Source organism: Muntiacus reevesi, chromosome 4 (assembly GCF_963930625.1).
Source record: "Muntiacus reevesi chromosome 4, mMunRee1.1, whole genome shotgun sequence".
In the NCBI taxonomy this organism is placed as follows: domain Eukaryota; kingdom Metazoa; phylum Chordata; class Mammalia; order Artiodactyla; family Cervidae; genus Muntiacus; species Muntiacus reevesi.
Window position 1 is genome coordinate 95,998,828 of NC_089252.1, and position 14,899 is coordinate 96,013,726.

The 14,899-nt window shown below is 39.2% G+C and overlaps 1 protein-coding gene across 2 annotated transcripts in view; it reads right to left on the reverse strand.

Annotated features, from left to right (window-relative positions):
* Nucleotides 1-14,899, reverse strand: part of ATXN7 (ataxin 7) — a 132,381-nt gene that overhangs the window by 92,261 nt on the left and 25,221 nt on the right. For both annotated transcript variants that reach the window (XM_065933349.1, XM_065933348.1), the window contains exon 2: nt 11,387-11,485. The gene's annotated coding sequence lies outside the window, so the exon portion shown is untranslated. The remainder of the gene's footprint in view (nt 1-11,386; nt 11,486-14,899) is intronic.

The window sequence follows — 14,899 nt, forward strand, 5'->3', positions numbered from 1 at the left end:
GGAAAAAAAAGAATATCCAAAAATAGTAGAAATGATTGGTAGGATAAAAAATCATTTCTAAAGTTTTAACTTCCAACAGAGGAGGATCAATGAGAAAAAATGTGTAGGTAAAACATAATTTCCGTAGTAGTTCGGTTCCTAACTTGTAACAAAGGCCCTCAATCTTGATGTCACCAACGTAGACCTTCAATTTTTCATTCATCCAAATCACTGAAAAATCTGTAGAATTACAGAAATACATTAAAAAAAAACCCTAACAATGATTTTCTGTGACTAAAGCACACAATTTATGGATTATTTTGTATTTTGCAATATTCTACATTTAAGAAAAACAAAAATTTGAAGTATATGGCATTTGGAACTGCCATTAAAAAGAAAAGCTTAGGGCTACTCAGGTATGTAGGTTCCAAAGAGAGTTTGCCTATTGAGTTCAGCCCTTCTGATCTCTGAGAGTACAGGATGAAAACAAAAATAAGGGGAAGAGTGGCAAACATGAGTACAGCCCTACTTCCTCAAGATACGGCTCGATTTCCCCCTATCACATGTGAAAACACTTCAGCATTCACTAGTATGACTTCAAGGTAATGAGGGTCAATATGGCAATTTGTAATACTTCAACTTCCATTCTTATTCCAGTTTCATACCTCCCCCCTCTTTTTGACTGGTTTAATAAAGAAAACACAACAGGGCTTAAATAAAAAAATACTAAATATCCTCTTAGCATTATGATAGTTATTAAGATAAACTGTTACTAATAGCAGCTATCAATTATTGGGTACCTACTAGGTGCCAAGCATTGTTGGATTATCCAACAATGAGATAATGTTTGCATTATCTCTATTAATATTCACATCTGTGTAAGGCAGGAGTTGTATTACTATTTACAGATGAGGAAAACAAGGGAGGGCTCTGGAGCCAGTCCCTATAGATTTTTTCTGGGTTCATATAGTGGCTGTTTCACTTACAAACTATGTAATGTAAGCCAGTCGCCTAACTTCCTTGGACCATCAGTTTCCTAACCTGTAAAACAGAGATAAAGCCAGGTTCCTTCTGAGGACTGCATGAAGAGATACATGGAAAGCACAAAAGAAGGCAAAACAAACACTATAAACAAGTATCTTATATCACACTGAGCAATTCAGATAAATTCTTATCTGAAAACTGCATTACCAAGTTGAAGATGTGATCACCAAGGGAATGACAGGCAATTCCTGGCCATCTCTCTTTTCCTGCAGCCAATGACTTTTACCACATTCTCTTCACCCATGAAAAGTCCTAACTCCTTCTAGAACATGCAGCTTCTGATATCCAGAGTTGGTTTGGGTTTCTCAATAGTTTGAATGAGTAACCAACAAAAGCCAAAACTGCTAGCTGAAAGTACAGTGCTCTGAAACTCAAATTTAGGCAACATTTAAAAAGTGTTCTTATATCAAGGACACTCCCTATAACCAAGATTACAACAGAAATTCAAAAACTTAGTTTGATAATAAGGATGACCTGATGACTTCTTACCTAAATACCCCTCTTCTGCACCCAAAAAATATGTAAAACCATGAGCAATACAATTTACATTATTATTATTTTCATATAACAGTGTTCCTTGTATGCTATCAATCAATTCTCCTACCAGTATACTTCTGATGCTGTCTTAGAGTTCTGAAGATCTTTAGTATCTGTCTGCACAGATAAATGATAGGTTTTATAAGGTTTGAGTAATGAAGATTCAACTCATCAAACAGGTTCTGCTTACCTACCACGCATCAGGCACTCTGTTAGGCACCGGGTTGAACACAACACAGTAATTTCACTGAGGACATGAGAAGTTTTTTTAATTCATCAAAATGCTCTTATGGAAAAAGCTGTCACCACCAATTAGACTGTATGTGGCTTAAGAACTAGGCCGTCAGAAGTGAAACGCTGCCAAGTTTTGAGCATTTCATCCCTTCCAGGGATGTATTTAAAAGGTGGCCTTACTTCACCATCCAAATTTAGGGATGTTCCCAGTAGGTGCCAAGGGTAACAAGGTCTCTCTTTACAAAAAGGATTCTCTGCACAGCAGATTCACTTGTAAAATGCTTTGTTCAAAGGCCAAAGGCATCACTAAATGCAAAACAAAACAACAAAACAATCTTTAAATCCAGTTTAACGTAAAATGGCTGAAACTGTCTAAAACTTTTCTCAGATGCAAGACCCCACATGACCAGCCTTTTTGTTTGGGAAGAACCACTAGTCCCAATACAACATTTTAATAAACCTGAAAACCAGCAACTACAGTATATTTATGTGTGCAAATTACAGGGTTGATAACAGAGATTCTCCATCATCAACCCCAAAAGACTGCAATCATTTGAGGAACAAGAAACTTGGAACTACTGAATTAGGAATGTGTTGCTGTGGGTTTCTTTCCTCCTAAAATTGGCTGTGCCTTTGTTTACATCCTTTCTCCCTTCTCTGACCACATCTCTCTCTTTCCTTTTTTCTTCACCAGACAGAGCCAGGGCTCTCTTCTGCATAAGGGGTATGCCCAGGCCAGGCCTCTCCTTAACTGTGCTCCCTCTAATGAAATACCTTCTGGCCTGTTATGGATACATGAGTATTCCAGTAGGGGGAGAACAGTGGAAAAAATTGAATTCATCAGCTCAGTGGCTGGAACTGCTGACAATCAAGTGCAAAATTAGGAATAATAAAGACAGTTGAAAGTGGAGACTTAAAGATGAAGGTAATTATCTTTTTAAAGACTTAACCTTGGCTTCCCCGGTGGCCTAGTGATTGAAGTCCGCCTTGCAACACAGGTGACCCAGGTCTGGAAGACCCCCAGGCTGCAGTGACTCAGCCTGCGCGCCACCAGCACGGAGCCCGCGCTCTCCAGCCACAACCGCTGAAGCCCATGTGCCCCACAGCCCGTGCTCCACAACGGAGAGTAGCCCCAGCTCGGCACAACTAGGGGAAGCCTGCCTGCAGCAACAAGAACTCAGCACAGCCAAACATAACTAAAAATTACATATAAAAGACTTAGCCTGTATGTGTAGTCACTCTATAAACGATGTCATTTGCCCAGAAGCTCAGAGCTTTACGTCTTTGGTCTGTTTTCTTAGTCATATGTGCGTAGCTTCATACAGAGTCTCCCAAAGCATCACTCACCAATAAAAGTAAACTGCTTTGAAAGAGAAAATTTAACAATACACATAGTGAAGGTATTAACATATACCTTTAAACTGAATAACACCCAAATGTTTCTAGGAATTTGATACTAGCCTGTAATTTTAAATGATTCACAAATTTCATTTAAAATCTTTATTTAGAGCCTTAAGGTTAAAGAGTTCTTTTAAAAATAGAGGAAAAGGATTAAGTTATAGAAATGGAATGGAAAAATCGGACTAATGTTTAGCTATAAAAAGAGGCTGACTGTATAGTCATAGTTCTAGTACACTGCCTCAGATGCAATAAAATGCAAAGATTAAACACACTGTTAAAAATAATTCCCTATGTCACCTTTCTACCAATCAGCTTTCCCTGAAGAGACAGTAACTATCACTTCTTTCGGGCCCAGCAGTTAAGAAAGGATGTGTTCTACAGCCAATACATCCAACCTGAATCCTAGCTCTACCACTTATTTACTTTATAACTCTGGGAAAGTTGAACTTCTCTCAGCCTGTTTCCTCATTTATAAAATGATGTAAAACAAGAGTATCTACTTTATGAGGCATATTAAGAAAGTTCACAGTACAAAAGTACCCTACCCTACAGGTTTCTCAGATGGCACAGAGGTAAAGAATCTGCCTGCCAATGCTGAAGACATGAGTTTGGATCCTTGGATCGGGAAGATCTCCTGAAGAAGGAAATGGCAACCCATTCCAGTATTCTTGCCTAGAAAATTCCACGAACAGAGGAACCTGGTGGCTGCAATCCATAGGGTCGCAAAGAGTCAGACACGACTGAGCACACATGCACCACACCCTACTCTACAGTTATTATTACTAGCACCTTGCCTGTCACATAGAAAGCCCCAATTCTAATCTAGCCATGCTATGCTATGATCATTCTTGCAGGGTAAAGCATGGTGTCAGTTATGTCAGTCTTTGCTCCAACACTTTCAGGGGCTCAGCATCGATCCCTCAACTCATAACCACTCCTTTCATAGCACTTCAGGTCCTCCACAGTTGGCCCCAGGCCCAGCTCCATCACATCTACAGCATTCCCTCTTGCAGGTACCCTACAGTCCAGCCAAAATGACCAAATCATAGTACTGAGTATGCCCCCCCTCCACATCCCAGCTCTCAAGTCTTTGTTCACATGGATCACACCATCTATAAAACTACCCTCCTTTGGCTAAAATCCTACAGTCACATCCCCCCCCTCAAGTTCTGTTTCCTTAACAAAATCTTTCCTGATCTCTCACACTAAGTTTACAGGATCTCATACACCTCTAAATCTAAATTGGACTTCCTGGACCGAGGTTAAGGGTACTATGTCCTGAAATCATGGTGGCAATGATATATATGTTTAGTCTCTCATGGATTAACAGTTTGCATTCCCAACATAAGAGTGTCATTTGGAACATGGAAACCATCTCCTCACAAACTGTAAGATGTATGGTGGCCAGGTCCCCAAGCTGGTCAGCAAAATGCCTTAGGGCTGAACTCTAGGACTAACTGAAAGTATGCTAGTAAAGAAGGAAGGAACAACACAGCTCTTTTTCCCCTTTTTCTGCAGCAAAGTTCCAGCCCTAAGCAAAGACATAGATCCAGCAAACACAATTCCCCTAACTGCCACACCCTTTGTGTACACCGATTCAGGAACCCATCTGGGTTTGAACTGCTTCCCCAAAGACAGACTGTTCCACAAAGGTTTGCATCTCTTTCCACCTCTAACATAAAACCTTCCTTTCCTTGGTAGAGAGAGATAGCATGCAGATTTAACTACATTTCACTAACATGTGAATGAATGGCTGCAAATGAATACAGGTCCCTATCTTCAATCCCCAACCCACACAAATATTTTCTTATACAAAGGGAGAGACCTGAACCCAAATGACTTTCTAAATTTCATGGTCCCTAAACCCTTTTTCCCAGAAAGACACAATTACTTCATTCTCATGGCAACTTTGATTTTAAATGGCACCATCTATGACTCAAGGCAAAGTTTCAAACTTTTATTTTAACCAGTTTTATGCTTCTGACCAGCATAAAATCTGCAGGACACAAAGACCTTGATCCTGCTCTCCACCCAACTGCTCTACACGAAGGAACCTCAGGAGCAGAAAAGGTAAACCAAAACAAAACCACTACTCGTGAGACTCGACCTTTGCCGCTTTCCAGAGTTTCTTGTCTTCACTCCAGAAAACAGGTATTTTCACAGAAGATGTTTCCCCGTCATTTTCTTGGGAAGGGGCCGTGCAGCTGCAGTCACAAGTGGATGATTAAAAGGCTGCAATCCAACTTACTAAGTATTTCTTACAAAACAAGGCCAAATAGATAAACTGGACTTCATTAAAATTATGAAACTTCTGTGCTTCAAAGGACACCTTGAAGGAAGTGAAAAGAACCCAGAGAATAGAGAAAATTTTTGCAAATCCTTTATCTGATAAGGGACTTGTATGTAGAATGTATAAAGAACACTTACATCTAAAACTAAAAAGGACACAATAATCCAACTTTCACAATATGAAAAGTTCTCAATAGATATTTCTCCAAACAAGATAATACAAATGACCAACAAGCATATGAAAAGATGCTCAACATCTTTTGTCGTAAGATAAATAAAAACCAAAGTTACAATGAAGTATCACACCATACCCTCTAGGATGGCCAGTAAGGAAATAAAAATAAACAAAAACCAGAAAATGACAAGTGTTGGTGAGGATGTGGAGGCATCAATGTGTATTGCTGATGGGAAAGTAAAATGCTGCAGCCCCTGTGGAAAACAGCCTGTGTGTCAAACTGTGGAAAACAGTTTGACAGTCCTTTAAAAGGTTAAGCAAAGAACTACAATATGATCCAGCAATTCCACTTCTAGACGTTCACTCAAAGAACTGAAAGCAGAGACTCAAAGAGATACCTGCACACCAACGTTCATAAGGGCATTTTTCACAAAGCCAAAAGGTGGAAGCAACCCAGGTGTCTACCAACTGAAGAATGCCTAAATAAAATGAGGTAGAGCCACTCAATAGAGTATTATTCACCCATTAAAAGGAATGAAATACTGATACATGCTACAATACAGATAAGCCTCAAAAATAAGCAAAGTAAAAGAAGCCAGACACAAAAAGTCACATATTGCATGACTTCATTTATGCAAATATCCAAAACAGGTAAATCCATAGAAACAAAGCAGATGAGCCGCTTCCAGGATCTGGTTAGAGGCAAGGATGGAAAGTGACTGCTTTATGGAAACAATGTCTCCTTTGGGACTGATGAAATAATTTTAGACCTATATAGAGGTGCTGTCTGTGCAACACTGTCAATGTATTAAAAATGATTCAAATGGTAAATGTGTGGCATTTAAATTATATCTCAATAAAGCTATTTTTTAAAGCCAACATTAAAATTTGGAAAATTTCACACAAAATTTCAGATTGACTTCTCTTGAAAAATCTCTATGCTCTCATACCACTGATCACAAGGTCCTCATAACAATATGGAGTTGAACAAGTTGGAGCTGAGGCTGGTCTTGGAGCCCATCTCTGCCACTAACAATCCATCGACCTGTTACCAAACTGTAACAGGACATATTTTGTCTGTGCCTCTGTTAACTTCTCTGCAAAAGGAGGGTCAAACCATATCTACCTCATCAGGTTGTTACAAGGAGTTAGCAAATTAATATGGTTAGAAGAATGCCTGGCAAATAGTAAGTGCTCATCAAGTGTAAGTTACTTTCACATTTTATGATACTGTATTTTCTTTGTAATAAGAGGTAAATGGCATTTGCTTTTCAATTTTTTTTGTTGTAGTCTTTACAAATGGAGGTCTAGCATGTAATATAGCAATCCAAAAGAAAGAAGTAGGAAGACAGCCAAGATATAAATATTTTTAACAGACATAACAAAATACTATGCATAATATGTGCCACATTTGTGAAAATAAATATAATAACAATAAAGCTATGCATAGAAAACAGTAGATAACTATAGACTTACGGGTAGTAGAGAGGGAAGGAATGTAATTAAAGGGGCTTTTTATTAGGGATTATATAATGTTTACATTTTCCCCAGCTTTACTGAAATATAATTGACACAAAGGACTGTGTATGTTTAAGGTGTACAGTGTGATGATTTGAGATACTTGAGAAAGATCCACAGATGTGGATACATAGAGCTCCACAGGTGGTGTCAGCGGTAAAGAATTCACCTGTCTGCCAAAGTAGGAGACGCAGACACGCAGGTTCTATCCCTGGGTCAGGAAGATCCCTTGGAGTAGGAAGTGGCCCCCCACTCCAGGGTCCTCGCCTGGGAAATGCCATGGGCAGAAGAGCCTGGTGGGCTACAGTCCAGGGCTCACAAAGAGTTGGACACAACTGAGTGACTAAGCATGCACACGTACACCTCCAAACAATTACCACAATCAAGGTGAGCTGACGTACCAGTCACCTCACATAGTTACCTAATATTTTTTAATAGCGAACATTCATAATCAGGAACTATAATAACCATGTTTTTTAAAAAGATCAGGAAATTATAAATTAATTTTGTTTGAGACTTCCATGAGAGTATCATAACATTCCATGAGGTGAGCAGAAATATCCTAGACTGATAAAGCCAGGGACTGCTTGCTTTGCTTTGCAACCTAGAGGCTGCAGTTCCCAAAGTACCAACCTTGCTTCAGTTTCCTTCTGAGGAACTTGTGGAGCGGACACTGCTGGGTTTTACAGGTGCCAACAGAAGAGAATCTAGACTGCTTGCCTGGCAGTCAACAACTTTCACTATCTGACTCAACATCCTTTTTTTTTTTCCTTCTAGCTTTATCATCTGTCACACCCCCTTACAAAGACTCCACTCTAGCTAGACAAGATGTAAAACACATATCCTTCAAATATTTTTCCACATGCCATCCTTTTTTAAAAAAAAAACTGAGGTAATATTCACACAACATAAAATTCACCATTTTAACCATTTTAAATGTACAACTTAGTGACACTGAGTACACTCACAGGGTGATGCAATCATATTCACAGCTTTGTCTAGAACATGTCATCACCCTGAAAGGAAACCCTGTACCCATTAAGCAGTCACTCCCTATCTCCCATCCCTCCCCCAGCCCCTAGAAACCACATGTTTTCTTTCTCAATAGATCTGCCTATTTTGGATATTTCACAATGTTGAAACAATACAGTATGTGACCTCTTGTGTCTGACTTCTTTCAGTTAGCATACGGTTCAAGCTTCACCCAGGTTGGAGCACATATCTGTAACTTTTTCTACTTTATGGCTGAATAAAATTCCACTGTGTGTGAATATATCATCGTTTACTGATCCATTCATCAGTTGACGGACGTTCGGGTTCTACCTTTTCACTTCTTTGACTAGTTGCACACCTTATTTTTTCCCTTTGTTCAGCTTCATGCGCTAATCAAAATCGAGCTTTGGTGTGAGGTTCAAATCCACTCTGACCTTTCCCAAGCTAGCCTTGTCCCAAAGCCCTCACCTTTCTCTTGCTTCCTTGATCACTTCTATACCCATAGTAGCAAAGTATCACCACATGGCAGAATCCCACAGACTTATTTAGGTTGACTCAAATTCTTTTCTTACATTGCTAACTTTGAAAACAATCAAGAAAATTCATTAAGGTGAAGATTTCCATTTTCTTAACATTTTGATGGGTCTGGGTTATTTCAGTAACCACAGTTTTAACTGCTCTCACTGTTTTTACCCTTGCTCCCTATAGCCTAACTGGATACATAGAGTGACCAGAGTAGTTTTATTAAAACAGAGGGCAGATCACTGTATTTACTTATTATATTTGCTATCTGTTATCTGTTCCTTTTCATTAAAAGGTAAGTGGCACAATGGCTTGTGTTCCTTTCACTTACTGATTAATACTCAGTGCCCAGAAGAACCCAGCATGTAAGCAGGCACTCCATTAATACTTGCTGAATGGATTTTGGGGCCTACAGTCAGCTGGTACTGAAAAGGTAAGCCCTTTGAGATTGGTCATGAATCTAATAGTTTCTCATAGTTTCACCTGGTGCATTTCATTCCTCCACATATCTGATCCCTGCAGACTTGAGTCTGTGATACTTCTTTAACCCCTTGTCATTGGCTTCCTGGCATCCTATTGTATGTACCACTCTGATGGCAGAAAGTGAGAAGGAACTAAAGAGCCTTTTAATAAGGGTCAAAGAGGAGAGTGAAAAAGCTTGAAACTCAACATTAAAAATAAGATCATGGCATCTCATCCCATCACCTCATGGCAAACAGAAGAGGAAAATGTGGAAGCAGTGACAGATTTTATTTTCCTGAGCTCCAAAACCACTGCAGACAGTGATTGGGCCATAAAACTAAAAGACACTTGTTGGAAGAAAAACTATGACAAACCTAGACCGTACTAAAAAGCAGAGATATTACTTGCCAACAAAGTTCAGTATAGAGAGTTGGACCATAAAGAAGGCTGAGCACCAAAGAATTAATGCTTTTCAATTGTGGTGCTGGAGAAAACTCTTGAGAGTCGCCTGGACTGCAAGGAGATCAAACCAGTCAATCCTAAAGGATTGAATATTCATTGGAAAAATCCTGAATATTCATTGAAAGAACTGATGCTGAAGCTGAAGCTCCAATACTTTGGCCACCTGATGCAAAGAGCTGATTCATTGGAAAAGACCCTGATGCGGGGAAAGATTGAGGGCAAAAAGAGAAGAGCACGGCAGAGAATGAGATGGTTGGATGGCATCACCAACTCATTGACATGAATTTGAGAAAACTCCGGGAGATAGTGGAGGACAGAGGAGCCTGGCGTACTGCAGTCCACGGGGTTGCAAAGAATCAGACATGACTTAGCAACTGAACAGTAACAATCCTATTGTATTTTATTTTTCATCAGAATAGTAGTTTGTGAAAATCACCTCCTATTGTTCTTTTCCTCCTCAGGGACAATCCTGCACACAGTAGAAGCTCAATAAACAATTATGGACTAACGAGCTCCTCTAGCATTTCTGTCAGATATGTTTTTTCTCTACTTTCTCCTCTCACCGCCTCATATCCCACCCCTTCCAGCTGCTGATCACTGTCTAGGAAAGTCCTGCTTCTCTCTTCTCTGGCACTTTTCAGACATTCCACAGAGAATGCCGTCCTTGGTGACGACTGTGATGATCACCTCTGCACTACTGGCCTTTCAGCTTTGGGCCGGAAAATTTTAAGGGCCTATTTTGAAGGTTGAGACTGCATAGCTACCTGGTCTTGTGTTCTTCTAAACACTTTAACAAAAGTGCCACATCCTTCTAGAAGCTCCTGTTTCTGCTTCGTCATGGTCAAGATGCATGTTCATGTTGTCCAAAATGGTTCTGTCTTTACTACAGATGCCTATAACCTGATGGAAACACTGCAGTTTGTCATCTAAATATGTAAGCTGATCAGTTGCAGAGGCTGAAACTCCTTTGGTCTTTCCTGTTTGGATTCTTTTCAGTTTTATTCTTCAATGACTCATCTTAAACTGCATCTTAACTTGGAAGCCCCTTCATTTCTTTTAAGAGTAGATGGGAGCATAGATCTTTTTTTTTTTTTAATAATAAAAATTCCTCCAGCAATTTTTCTCCTTTTTCACATTATATGAAACTTACCACCCCCCTCCCCAGATAGTAAGTGGAAAATCGCGATCATGTAGTGAGGAACTCAATCAACGGTGGCTGCTATCTCTGTGAAGATTTGGGACTGCTCATGAGCAGAGAGCTTTCTGGCAGGCTGGGCAAAGGCACCGGGCCCAGAAAGTGTGCCTGAAGTCCTCCTGCCTGTTTTACAATTTCCTTAAGCGCTCCCCTGCCCTGGGCAGCTGCGTCTACATTGCTTGTAGAGAGAAGAAAACAGGAGTTTGGCGAAGTGAAACAGGACAAAACACAAGAGCACATCTTTAGACAGCTTTGCAGGAAAAGGTGACGATAGATGGGGGTGGGGGGGGGGTTGGATTTCCTATCTCCAAAGTATTCCAAAAATTTTACTGAATTTGGGGGAGGGAGGGTTATTTTGAAGATTTTAATCTGACCAACATCTAAAAATACTGTACTCTAAAATTCACCATCATTTCACATTAATACGATCATATTCGGGGTTATGCTTAAAATTGAAGATCTTACTCAGATACCTTAAATTTTAAAAATTACCATCCTTTGGTAGAACTCAAACTCTTATAATCAGAGGCACTGCAGCATTTATTCAGCCCTGCTATGGTGAAAGAGCAAGTTACCTTTTCTTTGGAGGGCTGGCCAAAAATCTTGATCAATTTACTAATGAATCTTCATCTGCTGTGATTGTAGAAGCTCTTTCTTCTTAACTTTGTTCAGACCTACAAAAAAAACACAAAAAACAAAAAACAGGCAAAGCGATGAAATAATGGATAAAATGAATCAGAAACCTACAGTCTTCATTAGTTGCCAGATGTCCCCAAATTATTATATGTGCTTTAAAATGTCAAAGTGTTAAAATCTGAAGCACTGAACCAGTTTTACACCAAACACAATTCAACATTTTTTTTTTTACAATGAATTTAATTCGCTATATTTATACAGTAAACTAAGAACAAATGACTACTCAATATGTACATAGAGTCAGCCTCCTGGGGCTTAAAATCATTTTGTGTAATTTGCCACTAATGAGTTTTCACTTAATTTTTAAAATGACTATTCAGGAAGCCTGCTCCTATGAAACCTGTCAGAATCACAGATTTAAACACACAACACACCGAGTGAGAATATTATTTGGAGAGCTCTCTCTGTCCTTTATCATTCAGCAGTTTATAAAAGCAATTTATAACAGTACAGACAGGAAACAAAAGCTCAGTTAAACCATCTTTCTAAAAAGCACACACACACACAAAAACCCCACTCCCTTATTTAAGTATTTTTGTACTTATCCATACATGCACATTTAAAATCCATGGCTGATTCATGTCAGTGTATGGCAAAAACCACTACAGTATTGTAAAGTAATTAGCCTCCAACTAATAAAAATAAATGAAAAAAAAATAGAATGTGGGCACTATTCAAATAAATTTGGGGAGGAGCACTGAGGTACAGAATCAAGGGACCAGAGATTAACAAGCCAGAGTTAGAAATTAAACTGGTGTTCAAGATTGACAGGCAGCAGGAGAGAAAGAACAGCAAATATGGGCAACAACACAGCTATGGCACAGATGCTGTTCAAGTATAAAGCACAAGGCAGGCTGCTTTCATATGAAAAATTCACTAGCATACACTTCTCTTCCTATAATCCTCACTAGCTATTCATCAAGGTCGGGAGGCAGGAATACTGCTTTCCTCAACTCATATTTATTATCATACACTCAAAGGTGGCAAGCCAAATATTTCTAAGGTTTGAGGTGCTAATAAAGCTTCTGCCAAACTCAGTGGCTGAAATTCTATGCCATGTTTGAACATTTATTCATAATTACCTTTATTGGCTCTTAAGTTGCTCCTGGATCATATCTCTCCCCTCTCCCTTTTTAAACAGTTTGTTTTATTCACTCACAAAATATTATTCAACAATGTAATCATTCCTACAATCTTTATAAACCAGCTGTTTCTCAGATTTCAAACTGCATCCCAGTCTCGTACCTTTTAAAAATTTTTCTCTGATTTCTATTTTAGTGTTTCTTTTCTGCCTTATTTCCAATAAAAGCCATTTTCCTGTTTAACATGTCTGTCCTGAGCCAAAATTCATTTCTTTGCATCCTAAACAGCTATGTCAAATCTTACAGCTATGCCAAATCACTCCAAGAGAACCTACAAATTCCCAGGATAGAAGCGGCCACTAAAGATGTTATGCTACAGATAGCCACCTCCCTGATGGTTATTCCTTCAAGGTAGGCTGGAGATGCAGACAGAATAACACTGGTATCGTATGTGCTTGACCTTACTTCTCCAGGTCAAGTTAGTTTTCAATTTTCCATCAGGATACTTCAGCTATATCTCCAAGTATTCCAGGAAGTCATCAGATCTTGAGTGCTGTAAAATCTCCCCCAAGATAGTCTTTGCTTTTAAAAGAATTCACCATTTACTAGCCTGAATACTGTAAAAATGCTTTAAGAGAAACCCTATTCTTGGAGAAAAATGGTAGTGGCAACTACTAAAAATAAGCATTTAAAAATAGTAACTTTTCTCAGAATAGGGGTCAGAAATCTTTCTGCAATAGGAAAAAAGAAAAAAAAACTATCACATGTTTGTATATGTTCTTTCATTTTATCTTCACAATAACACTGTGTTCAAAAGAGCTGTTATTATGATCTCCATTTTACTACTGAGGAAACAAACTGAGAGGTCATAATTTGCTCAAGATTACCCAGCAAATAAATGGTTTGAAACTAGAACCAGAACGGAGGCCTTTGGTGTTATTTAGTTCCCTTTTCAGTACACCAAACTGTCTAAACAGCCGTTTTATTTTCTTTTGCGAAGAGAGACATAATTTAAAAGGAAGACTGTAGAATATTTCCAAACAATAGAAACATAAAACTGGATAGCGTTTACTCATTCACCACCTACTATATAATAAGCATTCAATAAATATAATTTTTAAAGGTTTTTTAAAAGTGACAGCCCATTACAGGTGGGAGAGGAGATGAAACAAAAAGAAACATAATTTGAATGTTCTCCAAAGTCCTGAGAGGCATAGATGTACTTTCTTTTTCTTTTGGTTGGGGAGTGGAGGTGGAGATTGCAGATGATGCCTTTTGTCTAGAGTGGCCGCCAAGCCCATGGTGGTTCTGTAAGCACCATATTTCCCAGTGCCAAGTCATGTTCGTACTATGGGACTCCAAACTCTTGTTCTGGCCAAAGCTGGACACATGACCCAACCTGAGACACTGACTTCGCTCTCCTGAGAACCAGAAACCGGGATGAACAGGGTCTACTCTGGTTCAGGCTGCAAGCTCCTCCATGTGCTCTCAATGTCTAGGCAAAGACCAGTGAGCCAAGACTGACGTGTGAAGATGCTGCACAGAGTAAACCAGTCCCAGGGGGTCCCGGAACCCCAGAGGACAGAAAAGGAACTGGCTTCTGCCCGAGGGGTTCCAGAGCTTTCTTGTCCCACGTATAGTCTCCAACTGGATCCAAGCACTTCCTCTGTAGGGTTTTAAGAATCCCCTGGACCTGCAGAGTAAATGGCCCCCTAACCTGAGCTTAAATTTTTGGAATTGATTTCTGATAACCACAACAAAAATAATCTTGCAGAAAAGACAGCAATATTTTTGTACTACTAAATAAATAAATGGGCAGATACCAGCAGAATTTTATATAAAAGAAGGTCCTGTGGAATGCCCAAGGGTTCAGAAAAGTCTTCTCATTAACTTTAAATAGCAAAAAGCCCACACTGTTACATGGGCAGCATCTTATCAGTTTTAAAGAAAAGAACTCATTTTCTAGGAGTTACATTTCTATGTCCTTTTAAGACTCTGAGAGCCTTGTTGCAATTTAAGGCATAATCTGGATCACTTCTTGTTATATAATTGAGTCTATCAAAATTAAGCAAAACTGCACTAACCTTGATAGAGGAAAGGAAGTACAGGCTACACTGAGTTGGTCCTGTTTTTAAGCATGACAGTACACACTTTCTTTTTATTTCTTAAATTTCCTTCACTTCCAGGCAAACTCTGGAACTTTAGTGTAAGAATGTAACCCCAGGTGCTTGCAGAGAGGCTGTGAAAGAGAAGAGAAAGGGCTGCAAAGGCAGGCCCAACAACGAGGACCACAAAGGTTCTGACTTGATT